Here is a 14,384-nt window from a genome sequence, read left to right on the forward strand (position 1 = left end):
ATTGGAGGCACTTGACACAGTTCACCAACACATTAGTTCATTTAAAGGTGAATGAAGCCATTACAACCTCTAAGAAAGTGTATCTCCCACCAGATCTAAACATCAATAAGGTGTACGAGTTATTTAAGAAATCATACCCTGCTCAATCTGTGCTGTTTGAAAAATATAGACTTGTTTTCAATGCAGAATTTAACATCGGTTTTGAGAACCCTAGAATGGACACTTGTAGTTATTGTGATAGGCATGCTGCTGTAATTCATGTGGTTGAACATGCTTTGAAATTGTATTCAACAAATAGCTCAGAAAGGGCAAGTGCAGGAAAAGAAATCAATCAACTGTCGACGGCGAAAAAACTTCACTTATTAAAATCTGATATATTTTATATTTGTAAAAGGAGTTCTAAAGCAAACAGCAGGACACCAAAAGAATCTGAAAGCATTACTATGGATTTCCAGAAGAACTTACCTATCCCTAACATCACAACTAACGATGTGTATCACAAGAGACAGTTAACGTTGTGCATGTTTAATACTCATTTATTGTGAACCGATGAATCATATTTCTTCATGTATCATGAAACAGTAGCCTACAGAAGGTCAAATGAGGTCTCTTCATTTTTGTTTTATTTTACAATGGCAGATCTTGAACCCTCTGTTAGAAAATTAGATGTGTTTTCAGATGCTTGTGGGGGGCAGAGCAAGAACTGGACTATTTTCTGCCTGCTGCATTACATCGTTCAGCATGTCAAGATACTTGACTATGTGATAGTGGCTTTTCCAATCCGTGGCCACTCATACCTCAAATGTGATCATAACATGGCCAGTATCAACCAAAAAATTGGTTGAAATGCCCAAAGACTGGATAGAGGAAATAGAGAGTGCAAGAGCAAAATCCTCACCTTTCCATGTTGTTGAAGTAGACAGGGAGTTTGTAAGAGATTGGTACACACCTCAATCAGTTAAATTTCAAGAAATCCCCATTTCCTTCTAGACCAATAAGAGAATTAGTGGCTGCAAAAGAGCATCCCCAGTTCTTGGAACACAGAAGTACATTCCATGGCTATTGGGATCTTCATGTCATCAACAAGCCACTTACGGTTCCAACAGAACAAGCTCAGCTTGAAGGAGAGTTATTTCTACCTGATCATGCATATAAGGGCGAGTGTTTTTTGTTTCATCTTTATTTTTATCATAATTTTGATTGTATTATTTACTTAAAAAATTGTATTTTAAATTTTGTAAACAACTACACCCACATTTACTTTTGAAAAGACCTGCAAGAAGGTGCTTCTGTTGCAACCTAGTGCTTATTACAAGTACGCAGACCTACAACAGTTAAGGACATTTTGTGGAGAAGAGGCTAGGCAGTTTTATTTGCAGCTACCAGAATTGAAAAAGGACAAAAACATAGCAAGAAACTATGTCATCAAGATGACACTGTTTCTCCAAAACCAATAAGTGCAAGTGCTAAGAAGCAGACCCAGAGTGGAAATGAATAAACATTGAATGAACACAATTACAAAGAAATTGTTTGGGCTAACAAAAACCAATAAGTGCAAGTGATAAGAAGCAGACCAAGAGTGGAAATGAATAAACAATGAATAAACATAATTACAAAGAAATTGTTTGGGTCTACAAAGTTTTGTTGTGTTTATAAGAAATTAATTCTAGTCTATAATTATCTGTGTTGTGACTTTTATGGTTTTTTCTTAACTAATAAATTTTTGCTCATTCATTTGTTACATTTTTAATGGCATCTTAAATAATACTGGTAGTTAGTTATAATTGTACTAGGTTAGGGTGTCCATTTCATTTTCATTGAAAAACGGGACATTAAAAATAAATTAGAGAAAAACCTGGGACAATGAAGAAAAAAAAACGGGGCATAAATATTGTATTGACTAAATTTAATACGCATACGAGTTTACCTTTACAACGTGCACTCATTTGATCCCAAATCACTTTTTACAATTATTCTGCCACACTATCACCGTGCATTTCACTTTTATGTACTTTATCAAGTCATTTGAATCAGCAGTTGTCTTGTGACAGCCAGAGCAAGAGCACCAGCAGCAGCGAGTACTGTTTGTATAAAGCGTTCATTTTGCATTTTGTTTACGACCATCCACTAAGGAAGGGATTCTATTTGTGTTTATCTGCTCTGCATAGTAACTAACAGTTCTTGATAAAACTTTACGTAGTTTTCGTGTTAGATTTCTTAGTGTTTTCTTGATCGTTTAGAACAGAAAGCGCCCTAAAACCGTCTTTTGTTTGTTTCGCGGCCGTTAGCCACTAGTCACTTGAATCAGCAGTTGTCTTGTGACAGCCAGAGCGAGAGCACCAGCAGCAGCGAGTACTGTTTGTATAAAGCGTTTTTGTACTTATTTGCTGCGCTTAGCTTTTAAATAGTTTTTCTGGGAAAACCTAGCGTAGTTTTCGCGTCTCGTATTTCAGTAAGTGTTTCTTGATTATCAGAGTAGCTCATCAGAAGATTATCTTGGGAATTTGTCACCGTATAGAGTAGGGTAAACATAGTCATGTGTAGGGACTGTGGTTGTTGTGAGCGGACGCAAGGAGAATTGGCCACTCTTCGGGGGCAGGTGGAGGCCTTGTCTGTTAGGCTCATCAAGCTCGAGGCGCAGGCATCGGCTCGTAGTGGCGTTGGGGCAACTGTGGTGAGACCTATGCCTACTTCGGTGGCCTTGGAATCACATGGAACCCCTGATGTCGCTGCGTCTTCCGGCAGTGAGCATCTTACCGGTCAGCCATCACTCCAGGGTGAATGGCAGACAGTGGTGGGCTCGCGCGTGCCTGGCCGAAAGGCGAAGGTGGGATCTGGCCGCGTGGCAGCTGCCTTACCCCTTTCCAACAGGTACGGGGTGCTTTCTAGTGGTGATGACATCGTTTCCGAGCCACCACAGGATGCCTCGCCTGTTGGGCCAGTGGCCGATTCTCCGGCAAGGTCCCGACAGTCACAGAGGGCGGGCCTATTAGTTATAGGGAGCTCCAACGTTAGGCAGGTTATGGAGCCCCTCAGGAAAATAGCGGGTAGGTCGGGGAAGAATGCCAGTGTGCACTCGGTGTGCTTGCCGGGGGGTCTCGTCCGTAATGTGGAGGAGGCCCTTCCGGCAGCTATTGAACGCACTGGGTGTGACCGGCTGCAGATAGTAGCACATGTCGGAACGAATGACGCCTGCCGCTTGGGTTCTGAGGCCATCCTTGGTTCCTTCCGGCGGCTGGCTGATTTGGTGAAGACAACCAGCATCGCACGCGGAGTGCAAGCTGAGCTTAATATCTGCAGCATAGTGCCCAGAGTCGATCGCGGTCCTCTGGTTTGGAGCCGTGTGGAGGGTCTAAACCAGAGGCTCAGATGACTCTTCGACTATAATGGTTGCAAATTCATCGACCTCCGTTATTGGGTGGAGAACTGTAGGGCCCCCCTAGACAGGTCAGGCATGCACTACACACCGGAAGCAGCTACTAGGGTAGCAGAGTACGTGTGGCGTGCACACGGGGGTTTTTTAGGTTAGAGGGACCCCCCCTTGGGCGAAACGATAAAATACCTGACGGCTTACCAGAGAGGACATTATCATCGTTGATAAAGAACGTCCATCCTCAGAGACCAAAAACAGGAAAAGTTAACGTAATATTGGTAAACTGCAGGAGTATCCAGGGCAAGGTTCCTGAATTAGTATCTCTTATTGAAGGAAATAGTGCGCATATAGTATTAGGAACGGAAAGTTGGTTAAAACCGGAAGTGAACAGTAACGAAATCCTAGACACAGAATGGAATATATACCGCAAGGATAGGATAAACGCCAATGGTGGAGGAGTATTTATAGCAGTAAAGAATTCAATAATATCCAGTGAAGTTATTAGCGAATGCGAATGTGAAATAATCTGGGTTAAGTTAAGTATCAAAGGTGGGTCAGATATGATAGTCGGATGCTTCTACAGACCACCTGCATCAGCAACCGTAGTAGTTGGGCGCCTCAGAGAGAACCTGCAGAACGTCGTGAAGAAGTTTCGTGATCATACTATTGTAATAGGGGGAGACTTCAATCTACCAGGTATAGAATGGGATAGTCACACAATCAGAACTGGAGCCAGGGACAGAGACTCTTGTGACATTATCCTGACTGCCTTGTCCGAGAATTACTTCGAGCAGATAGTTAGAGAACCAACTCATGAAGCTAACGTTTTAGACCTCATAGCAACAAATAGACCGGAACTTTTCGACTCCGTGAATGTAGAAGAGGGTATCAGTGATCATAAGTCAGTGGTTGCATCAATGACTACAAGTGTAATAAGAAATGCCAAGAAAAGAAGGAAAATATATTTGCTTAACAAGAATGATAGGGCACAAATCGCAGAATATCTGAGTGATCACCATCAAACGTTCATTTCTGAGGAAGAGGATGTGGAACAAAAATGGAAAAAATTCAGAAACATCGTCCAGTACGCCTTAGATAAGTTCGTACCGACTAAGGTCCAAAGCGAGGGGAAAGATCCACCGTGGTATAACAATCATGTACGAAAGGTACTACGGAAACAAAGAAAGCTTCATCATAGGTTTAAGAGTAGTCGAATCATAGCTGATAAGGAAAAGCTGAACGAAGCGAAAAAGAGCGTAAAGAGAGCAATGGCAGAAGCATTCAACGAATTCGAACATAAAACATTGGCAAACAATCTAAACAAGAACCCTAAAAAGTTTTGGTCATATGTAAAATCGGTAAGCGGATCTAAATCCCCTATTCAGTCACTCGTTGACCACGATGGCACCGAAACAGAGGACGACCAAAGAAAGGCAGAAATACTGAATTCAGTGTTCTGAAACTGTTTCACTGCGGAAAATCGTAACACGGTCCCTGACTTCAGCCGTCGCACTGACGCCAAAATGGAAAATATTGAAATAAACGATATCGGAATTGAAAAACAACTGCTATCACTTAGTAGCGGAAAAGCATCCGGACCAGACGAGATACCCTTAAGATTCTACAGTGATTATGCTAAAGAACTTGCCCCCTTTCTATCAGCAATTTATCATAGATCGCTGGAAGAACGTAAAGTACCTAGCGACTGGAAGAAAGTGCAGGTCGTTCCCATTTTCAAGAAGGGTCATAAATCAGATGTGAATAATTATAGGCCTATTTCGCTTACGTCAATCTGTTGTAGAATAATGGAACATGTTTTGTGTTCTCGTATTATGACGTTCTTAGATAATACAAATCTCCTTCATCATAACCAACATGGATTCCACAAACAGAGATCATGTGAAACTCAGCTCGCCCTATTTTCCCAAGAAATTCACAGTGCCGTAGACACTGGCGAGCAGATTGATGCCGTATTCCTGGACTTCAGGAAGGCATTTGATACGGTTCCGTACTTACGTTTAGTGAAAAAAATACGAGCTTACGGAATATCGGACCAGGTTTGTGATTGGATTCAGGATTTCCTAGAAGAAAGAACACAACATGTCATTCTTAACGGTTCAAAATCTGCAGATGTAGAGGTAATTTCGGGAGTACCGCAGGGAAGCGTGATAGGACCTTTATTGTTTACAATATACATAAATGACTTAGTTGACAACATCGGTAGCTCCGTGAGGCTATTTGCAGATGACACGGTTGTCTACAAGAAAGTAGCAACATCAGAAGACTCGTACGTACTCCAGGAGGACCTGCAGAGGATTAATGCATGGTGCGACAGCTGGCAGCTTTCCCTAAACGTAGATAAATGTAATATAATGCGCATACATAGGGGCAGAAATCCATTCCAGTACGATTATGCCATAGGTGGTAAATCATTGGAAGCGGTAACGACCGTAAAATACTTAGGAGTTACTATCTGGAGCGATCTGAAGTGGAATGATCACATAAAACAAATAGTGGGAAAAGCAGGCGCCAGGTTGAGATTCATAGGAAGAATTCTAAGAAAATGTGACTCATCGACGAAAGAAGTAGCTTACAAAACGCTTGTTCGTCCGATTCTTGAGTATTGCTCATCAGTATGGGACCCTTACCAGGTTGGATTAATAGAAGAGATAGACATGATCCAGCGAAAAGCAGCGCGATTTGTCATGGGGACATTTAGTCAGCGCGAGAGCGTTACGGAGATGCTGAACAAGCTCCAGTGGCGGACACTTCAGGAAAGGCGTTACGCAATACGGAGAGGTTTATTATCGAAATTACGAGAGAGCACATTCCGGGAAGAGATGGGCAACATATTACTACCGCCCACATATATCTCGCGTAATGATCACAACGAAAAGATCCGAGAAATTAGAGCAAATACGGAGACTTACAAGCAGTCCTTCTTCCCACGCACAATTCGTGAATGGAACAGGGAAGGAGGGATCAGATAGTGGTACAATAAGTACCCTCCGCCACACACCGTAAGGTGGCTCGCGGAGTATAGATGTAGATGTAGATGCATTTTCGAATGAAATTGTATCATAAAAGTCAGTACACGATACACCATTAAAGTGTGTTTTGACAATGAGCAAGGCCCTCACTGTTTCAACTTTTGTTCCGGTTTTTTTCATCTGACCACAAAGAGTTCACTAACGAAAATACACGTTCCACAGCAGCATTTGACCCAGGAATTACCAGACAAAACTTCACCAAATGAATCATGTTTTTCATGTTAATGTTTTTACTTTTGAAATAAGCAAATATTTTACACCACAATGCACTAACACTTTCTTTGTCTCCTTCTTCACTTTTTATGAAGTTTTGTGCACATGAAAATTCATCGAACAGTTCGTCTTCATCAACAGGAAAATTTGGTACAATACTTTTAACATAAACACAACAGTCCTGAATATCCTTCCACTGTAGCTGCTCCTTTTCAATATTAACCCAGTCAAATACTTTAAAAGGTGTGAGAAATGGTAAACACCATTCTTTAATGTACTCAATGCAAGAGTCATAGAAGATATCAGCATAAATATGAAATTGTTCTACAGTATTTTTACCCTCTTCTTCTAGCTTTCTTAGAGTCTCATGTACAAAGGATGTGAGAAATCTTTCAGATTTTCTACATTGTAATTTGCCCAATAATTTGTTTATTTCTTGATAAACTTCCACTATTGTAAGTTCTTGTTTCTCAATACATTTAATTGCTGTGGAGAAAGGTTTTAGCTGGCTAACAAGAAAATGTAGAAGAACAATAGACACAGGATTATCAAAGAATTATTTAATGATAACAGGACACTTATCAAGGGAAATGAAATGTGATTTCAAAGCAGGAAATATCTCTACAATTCTTTCCAATTCTGGTAGCAGAAATAGCCACCTCGTCTTGCTGAGCCCAAGTACAGTTTTAGTAAACTTACAGAATGACTTCAGAGATTCAACCCTTACTGTATATATGTGGAAATGCTGGTAGATTTTATTTACAATTAATTGGCAGTCAATGGGTAGGCAATCTGAGCCAGTTTGTAAGGAATTGTGCACCACATATGCTGGACGGCCAACACCTACTATATTATTCACTGTGTTCTGTTACAGTTTATAGAACAAATTGTTTTTTCCTTTCCTCTGCTTACCACCAAAAATGGTGTTAGTGTTGTCTGCAGAAACTGCAATCACCTTTCCCTCATGATCATATTTCCTTAAAACCTCCAGCACATAATTCTGAAGTAAATCTGAAGTTTCTCCAGCTTAATTAACCAATTCGAGCACTTTCACCATGATGCCATTTTCAAGGTGAAAATACCTGATAAGGAGAGGAACCAACTTCAAATCCAGATAATTCGATGTATCAATCATTACAGAAATGAATCGAGCACTTTTCAGTTCATTTAAAACCTGCTGAGCTGCATATGGTGATTTAACATTTGAAATGATTGCATTACATTTTGTGTGTCCACATGTGAATTTAGGATTGAAAAGTTTTTTAACAACTGCTGTAGTACAGTCCATTGACTTAAAGCTATGGTTATGCATTGCACTGTGGTACGCAAACGAAGCTTCTTATGCTGCCAACTGCCTATCCATTTCTGTTACTGACTAAGTTTACATAGTAGTCACTCACGCATTTATTTGCTCTTTTCGTTTGATCACTCATGCGATGTTTCTTCGTCTTAATGTGATTCACAAGGTCAGACCTTCCACCATGACCAATAGTAAATTTTGATCTGCACAACGTACATTCTACAGTTTCTCCACTACTAGTGATAAAAGGAAACTCGCTTTTTATATTACGGTTAAAATTACACTTTCGTTTTGGCATAATGAAACAGTGATTGCACAGTGCAAAACATTAACAGTGTGATGACGAAAGCCAGAGAGCAAGTATCAGTGGTGTAGAGTATCTCTGGACCAAAGGGACGGGTTCAGTGAATCAATTTAGAAGAGAAGAATCTTCGTTGTTATTCGTAACCTATAGTGCTTTTAAAATTACTTGCAATTTTTGACAGTTCAGTACACGTTTGGGGTATGCTGAAACTCATCACACGCTTTCTAGCGTAAATAATTGTGCAGTTAATAGCAAGTCAAACAACCAGTAGCGTAAAATGCTCTAGGCAAGCGGAATCATGAAAAACGGGACATTTGAGTGTCCCCAAAAAAATTTTCAGGACAGTGGGACATTTTGGTAAAAAACGGGACTGTCCCGGGAAAAATGGGATGAATGGACACCCTATACTAGGTTTAACAAAGTTAATGAATTAGCAAGATTTACTGACATTCCACCTTTTATAATGACTTACCTCCTTTTTCCCTACAAAAACTGAAGTTATTTGATATAATATTTTCTTTAGGTTGTTACAGTATGTTTCCACAAAAAACTTGTAGAGGTACCTTTCAGCCATAAGTAAGGCTAGAATAAACATAAATTTCAAGAGGATTGGCTAAAAATTGCATTTGGTACAGTAGGTTTGGTGTTAAAATTTTCTTTCCTGAAAAATTAAGAAGGACTGACTTATCCCCTTTTTACTGTGGACCCTTTCTTTAAATTGTACCTAACTGCAACTTGACATGTCTTCTTTATGGTGAGCAGCAATCTATCTTTTCTAAATTGTTGATGAATGCAAATTGAATCAATAGCCTATGTAATGAACAACATGGATTTAGAAATAATAAGTCGATGACAACTGCTATTCATAAGTACAATCCCATATTAAGCATGGTGGACCATAAGATTCTCCTGTCAAAGCTTGAAAAATGTGATACACCTGGTCTACCCAACAACTGGATCACTTCCGTCCTGAGCAGTCATAAGTAGCCTATGTGCTTCAAGCAAACAAATATCCACCTAAAAACTGTATCTGAACACTTATCAGACTACAAAAAAACCATATATGGAGTACCTCAATTATCAGTAATAGGACCTCTTATGTTCCTGATGTATATAAATGATTTCACCTTAAATGTGGATGCACATAAACCAATCATATTTGTGGATGACAACCACAATCCTACTAAAAGGAGACAGCAATAAACAATTACAGCAATAAGGAAACACTGTCACAAAACAATTTTGCAACTACACACAGAATGATTAGCTCATAATAAACAGAAAAAACTATTGCTCTAAAATTCCACAATACTCCAAACAAGAATGTGTTTATCCCATTCATTCATTCAATTATTGAGCATCCATTTTATCATATACAATGATATAGGAGTTGTGATGTTACATTATATGAGTTTGTAATTATACAGTAAATTAATAACATAGGCCTACAGTGGTAAAACATATATAAATATATGTCTCATGCAGTGTATAGTAGATAATAACAAAACAAACAATAATTGATTATTTATAGTGCATACTATTTCATACATTTGTTTTTCAGATAAGACTTATCATTATCATTGACCACTCTAGTAGAGAATAACAGAACAAACAATAATTTATTAATTATAGTGTGTACAGGCAGACTATTTTCATACATTTGTTCAAATATGAATTATCATCTTTGACCACTATGTCACTATGTTCTGAAAATCCATGTACTTTGTAACATTGTAAAAACATTCTCTTAATAACATTTTTTAAGCTCATTTTTAAAAATGTAAAACTTTTCTATCTTTTTGATGCTTAAGGGAAGAGTACTGAAAAGGATTTTGTGATGATATATTGCACTTTTGTGATATTGTGCTTTTTTGTGTGTTTCTCTGTGGAAATCATTCCTGTGTCTTGTTGGGTAGTCATGGCACTCACTATTTAAAGAAGAAAATTGGGGGTGAGATTTGCAAAAGCAGATATTTTCGTAGATATATAAAGATGGAAGCGACATTATTTGAAATTCTTTGAAAATTTCCCTGCAGGGCTCTCTTGGTGCAGCCCCTTTCATTATTCTTAATGCTCACTTTTGAATAATGAATGACTGGTTTGCCAGACTTGAATTACCCCATACCGCAACAGACTATGCATAAGAGCATAATAAGCACATATTACTGTTTTTTCACTGCAGCAGTATTTCAACATTCTGAGTATACTGCAGCATTTACTTAGCTTCTTGTTGAGCATTGCAATATGTTTATCCCACTTTAGATGTTTTGTGTTTGAAGTTTGTAAAATCTTCTGTTCACCAAGTTTCAAAACTATATTGGGCTTTACTTTATTTGATACATGGCTGAAATTCATCCATACTGTTTTTTTTTCTCATTTACAAATAAACAGATATCTCTAAACCATTTTCCTGCTTCTTCTTTTGTTATTTCGACTTTGTGTTGCAAGTCAGTCTCATTTTGAGCTTTAATAAAAAGACTTGTATCGTCTGCATGCAATACAGCATTAGCTAGTGTTAAACAGTTTGATAGGTCATTTATGAAAATCAAGAGCAAGAGGGGTCCCAGCACAGAACCTTGTGGCACTCCATTACCAACTTTCATATATTCTGAAAAGTGAACTATTTCTACTTTCTGGTATCTGTCTGACAGATATGATTTAAACCAGCTGTGAATTGGTATCCATCAATGATGAACTAGTTGGTAACAGTACTGAAACCAATTTCTTGGGACTTTGGCTGCGGGGGAATGTAAAATGGAATAAGCAAATTAAATACCTTAATGCAGAACTGAGCAAGACATGTTAACTTCTTTGCTCACTAAAATCATGCTGTAGTGAGAAAACATTAATGAATGCATATCATGTCTACTTCCATTCTTAGTTTAAATATGGAGTCACTTCCTGGGGAAACTTTTAAAACAGCTAATAGCTAGTTTCAGACTACAAAAAAAGGACCATTAGAATCTTGTTTAGTTTCAAACCGTAGTTTAAGATCCTGGTATTCCTCCATTTCTATAGGTATATGAGTGTATGATATGGAAACTTTTACATCCTTTAAAATAAATGTAATAGGTAAAGAAAATAGACTGCAGAAAAGACTGTTATATACATGATCTCTTTACCAGAAAAAACAAAAATTTACATGTAACACAAATCAAAACATCCCTCTGCCTGCTAAAAAGGCACTTTCCACATTGGAATTAAACTTTATAACAAACTTCCTGAAAATGTAAAAGCAATTACTGAGGTCAAAATCTTTGAAAAATCTCTGAAGTCATATTTACAGCATCACTGCTTTTACTCCATTGAAAAACATTTAAATTTATGAAGTGTATTATATAAATTCTTGATGTCTAAAGGACATTATTGAAATCTTAAATAAGTATGCCTAGAAGTCACTTTCAGAAGTGTACTTATTACTTGACTTGACCAGTATCTTATGCAAAAGATACTTTTGTAGACAACAGGACCAATAAATACAATACAATACAACCAAGTGTGACAGTTAGCCATGCCACATGAATGACACACATGGCATGACAAGAAAGTGATGTGACACATGACATGTCATGTATGTGGCACTGGCATGTCATGCATGTGTCTCAACATTAGTAGAAATAAGGATGGTTAGCAACATAGCAACATGGCAGCATGTCTTCTTTATACTATAAAGCTTTCTTAGCTTTTGTCATTGTAATTAACATTAATCAACAGATGTCTAAAATCTGTTGTTGGCCACATTCTTTTCTTGATGTATTGTTGTTAGGGATATACAACCGTGAAAAGGGGGGGGGGGGGGGGGGGTTAAAGGAAATCTGCTTTGAAGCTGCAGTACATAAACGATGTCAGTTTGGAAAATATGATGCACTAGTAATTCAGATGTGTGCTTTATTTAAATTAAAAGGAAAACATATTTTAGAAAGACGTGACCCTATTATCAAGTTTTTAAAATTGTTATCCCTTGCTATAATCATAATGAAATCGTATGTTTGCAAAACATGTTGTGTTTTTAAGTTATTTGGACAGCTGGTGTGTCATATCCTCCAGACTGATAAAGTTCTTTCAGTAAAGTGCTGTCAGAGGTGAGCTACTGCACCCACATCCACATCCTACACAGTGGCCCCAAGAAGAATGAAAAATTTCCCCGTTATTTTTCTGTGTGCGAAGTTTTTGTCCCACAAAATACATATTGAGGCTAGATCCTCATTGACAGTTAACTGATGAAAGACGCATATTTTATTAAGGATTAAGTAGAAGTAGGATACATATGGAATATTCTTTCAGTATGCTAGTGCCTAAATTCTGGGTGTTGGTTCATAGCAAACAACATTGCATAGTTCTGTTTAGTTCTGTATCTTCATTCTACTCCACAAATTACTTAAGTTAATTTCAATTACAGCATCTGTCTCTGAGATTTTAAATGCAGTCGTTATCATTCTTTATGTTAACATTACTGTTGGTCTGTTCAGTGCTGCTGTTGTAAATATAAACTTCACAAGACCAACAAAATGAATATTGAACTCAGGATCATTTATTGCTCTCCTGTGTACAGAAAAATTGCAAAAAAGGAGGAAGTTTTGCAGATTATAATAATATAGTGCAGACATGAAGCATGTCCAGTGCAACATGCTACATTCAGCTGTCAGTGATGGTTATGACATGTCAATCCAGTAGGCACTGCCCCATTAGACTGAATGTGTTGCACTTGAAGTTTCTCTGGGTGCAAGCCATGAGCCATACTTGTCAGCAGGAGTCTAAACGATGTCGTGTGAATGACATGCCACCATGGCAGTTCCACATCTTTTATACAGCCTCTATCGTGAGCAGCACTGTTGCTCCCTTCACGTCACTCCTCTCATCTCTCAGTGCAGTTCCAATGAAATGATATGTGTGCAAATGCTTGCAAGAGTTGTAACTTAATGTTGTTTGGAAATGAGAAATATTCAGTATGAAACAGAACTACAGTTGAGAGTGATATTTTGGAACAAGTTCAAGACTTCATTTAACTACAGAGCTGTACCACTTTTAACAAGATGAGAATATAGATGTTAAATTACAGAGATGTCAGAATGGTCAGGTCACTGTAAGCAGAACACTAAAAAAATTCATGAAGGATCACAAAATTGAAATTCTGTCAGCTGATGGCTATACTTGTTCTATTATATGACAGCAAAATCTAGGTTAGGAAGAGAAAAGATTCTAGCCGTGTTAAGATGGCTGAAATGAAATTTTCATCAGCAGTTAAAAGATGCAAGAAATCGCACAGGATTCCCAATGAAAATAAGACAGGAACTGCTTATTTTTGCAGTAAATGAAAGAATCCAAATGATACTGAAAGGAAAATGTGGGACAAATGAAGGAAATGAGGATTCTAAAGATGCTCTAACAATAAAGCCGACAGGAAAGAGAGACATAGGATGACCACTTCAAAGATGGAACTAATTCTTCCATTGGCTTCTTTTTGGATTGTCCTGCACTGACATTCTGCTGTAGTTCACTCATCTCATGACTGAACCAAGCAAATGAAGAAATAAGAGCCATTCTAGTTAATAGCACTGATCAGAGAGAGGTAGAAAAATTAAGGTGTAGTGGCAAGCGTAGTGTATCACTTATGTGCGCACTGCAGATTTGCAGCCCATATGCAAATGAGTGCAAGAGTTTAGCATCTGCATGGTGATAGATAAGCATATGACTTGCCTGTGGCTATCAAGATGCACTCATAGGGCTGCATTACCTAGCAAGACAGCACTGATGGTCTTCAGCAACTTCTGCCAATGTTAATGAAATGTATTCACCCTCTCCCTCGCACATCACAACCGTGTTCAGGCCATGTGAATAGGCAATGTGCCTGTGGAGCTCTAGTCCCTATAAGCAGTCCATGCAGTACTGAAAGCTCCCTTCTGCATTTACTATAACGTAAAGGCAGCTGCTGGTAATCTCCAGCCACCAGCCAGTGCACACTGCCCTGCGAGTACATCAGAGAAATAATACAATTTGCATTACCACTACACACACACACACACACACACACACACACACACACACACACACACACTAGCATGTTCAGGTTGATGAAATGAAATTTTTATGAGCAGTCAAAGGATGCACTAAGTTGGACAGGATTTTTAATGAAAAATGTGAGAA

This window comes from Schistocerca piceifrons, chromosome 4, assembly GCF_021461385.2.
Source record: "Schistocerca piceifrons isolate TAMUIC-IGC-003096 chromosome 4, iqSchPice1.1, whole genome shotgun sequence".
NCBI classification, from domain to species: domain Eukaryota; kingdom Metazoa; phylum Arthropoda; class Insecta; order Orthoptera; family Acrididae; genus Schistocerca; species Schistocerca piceifrons.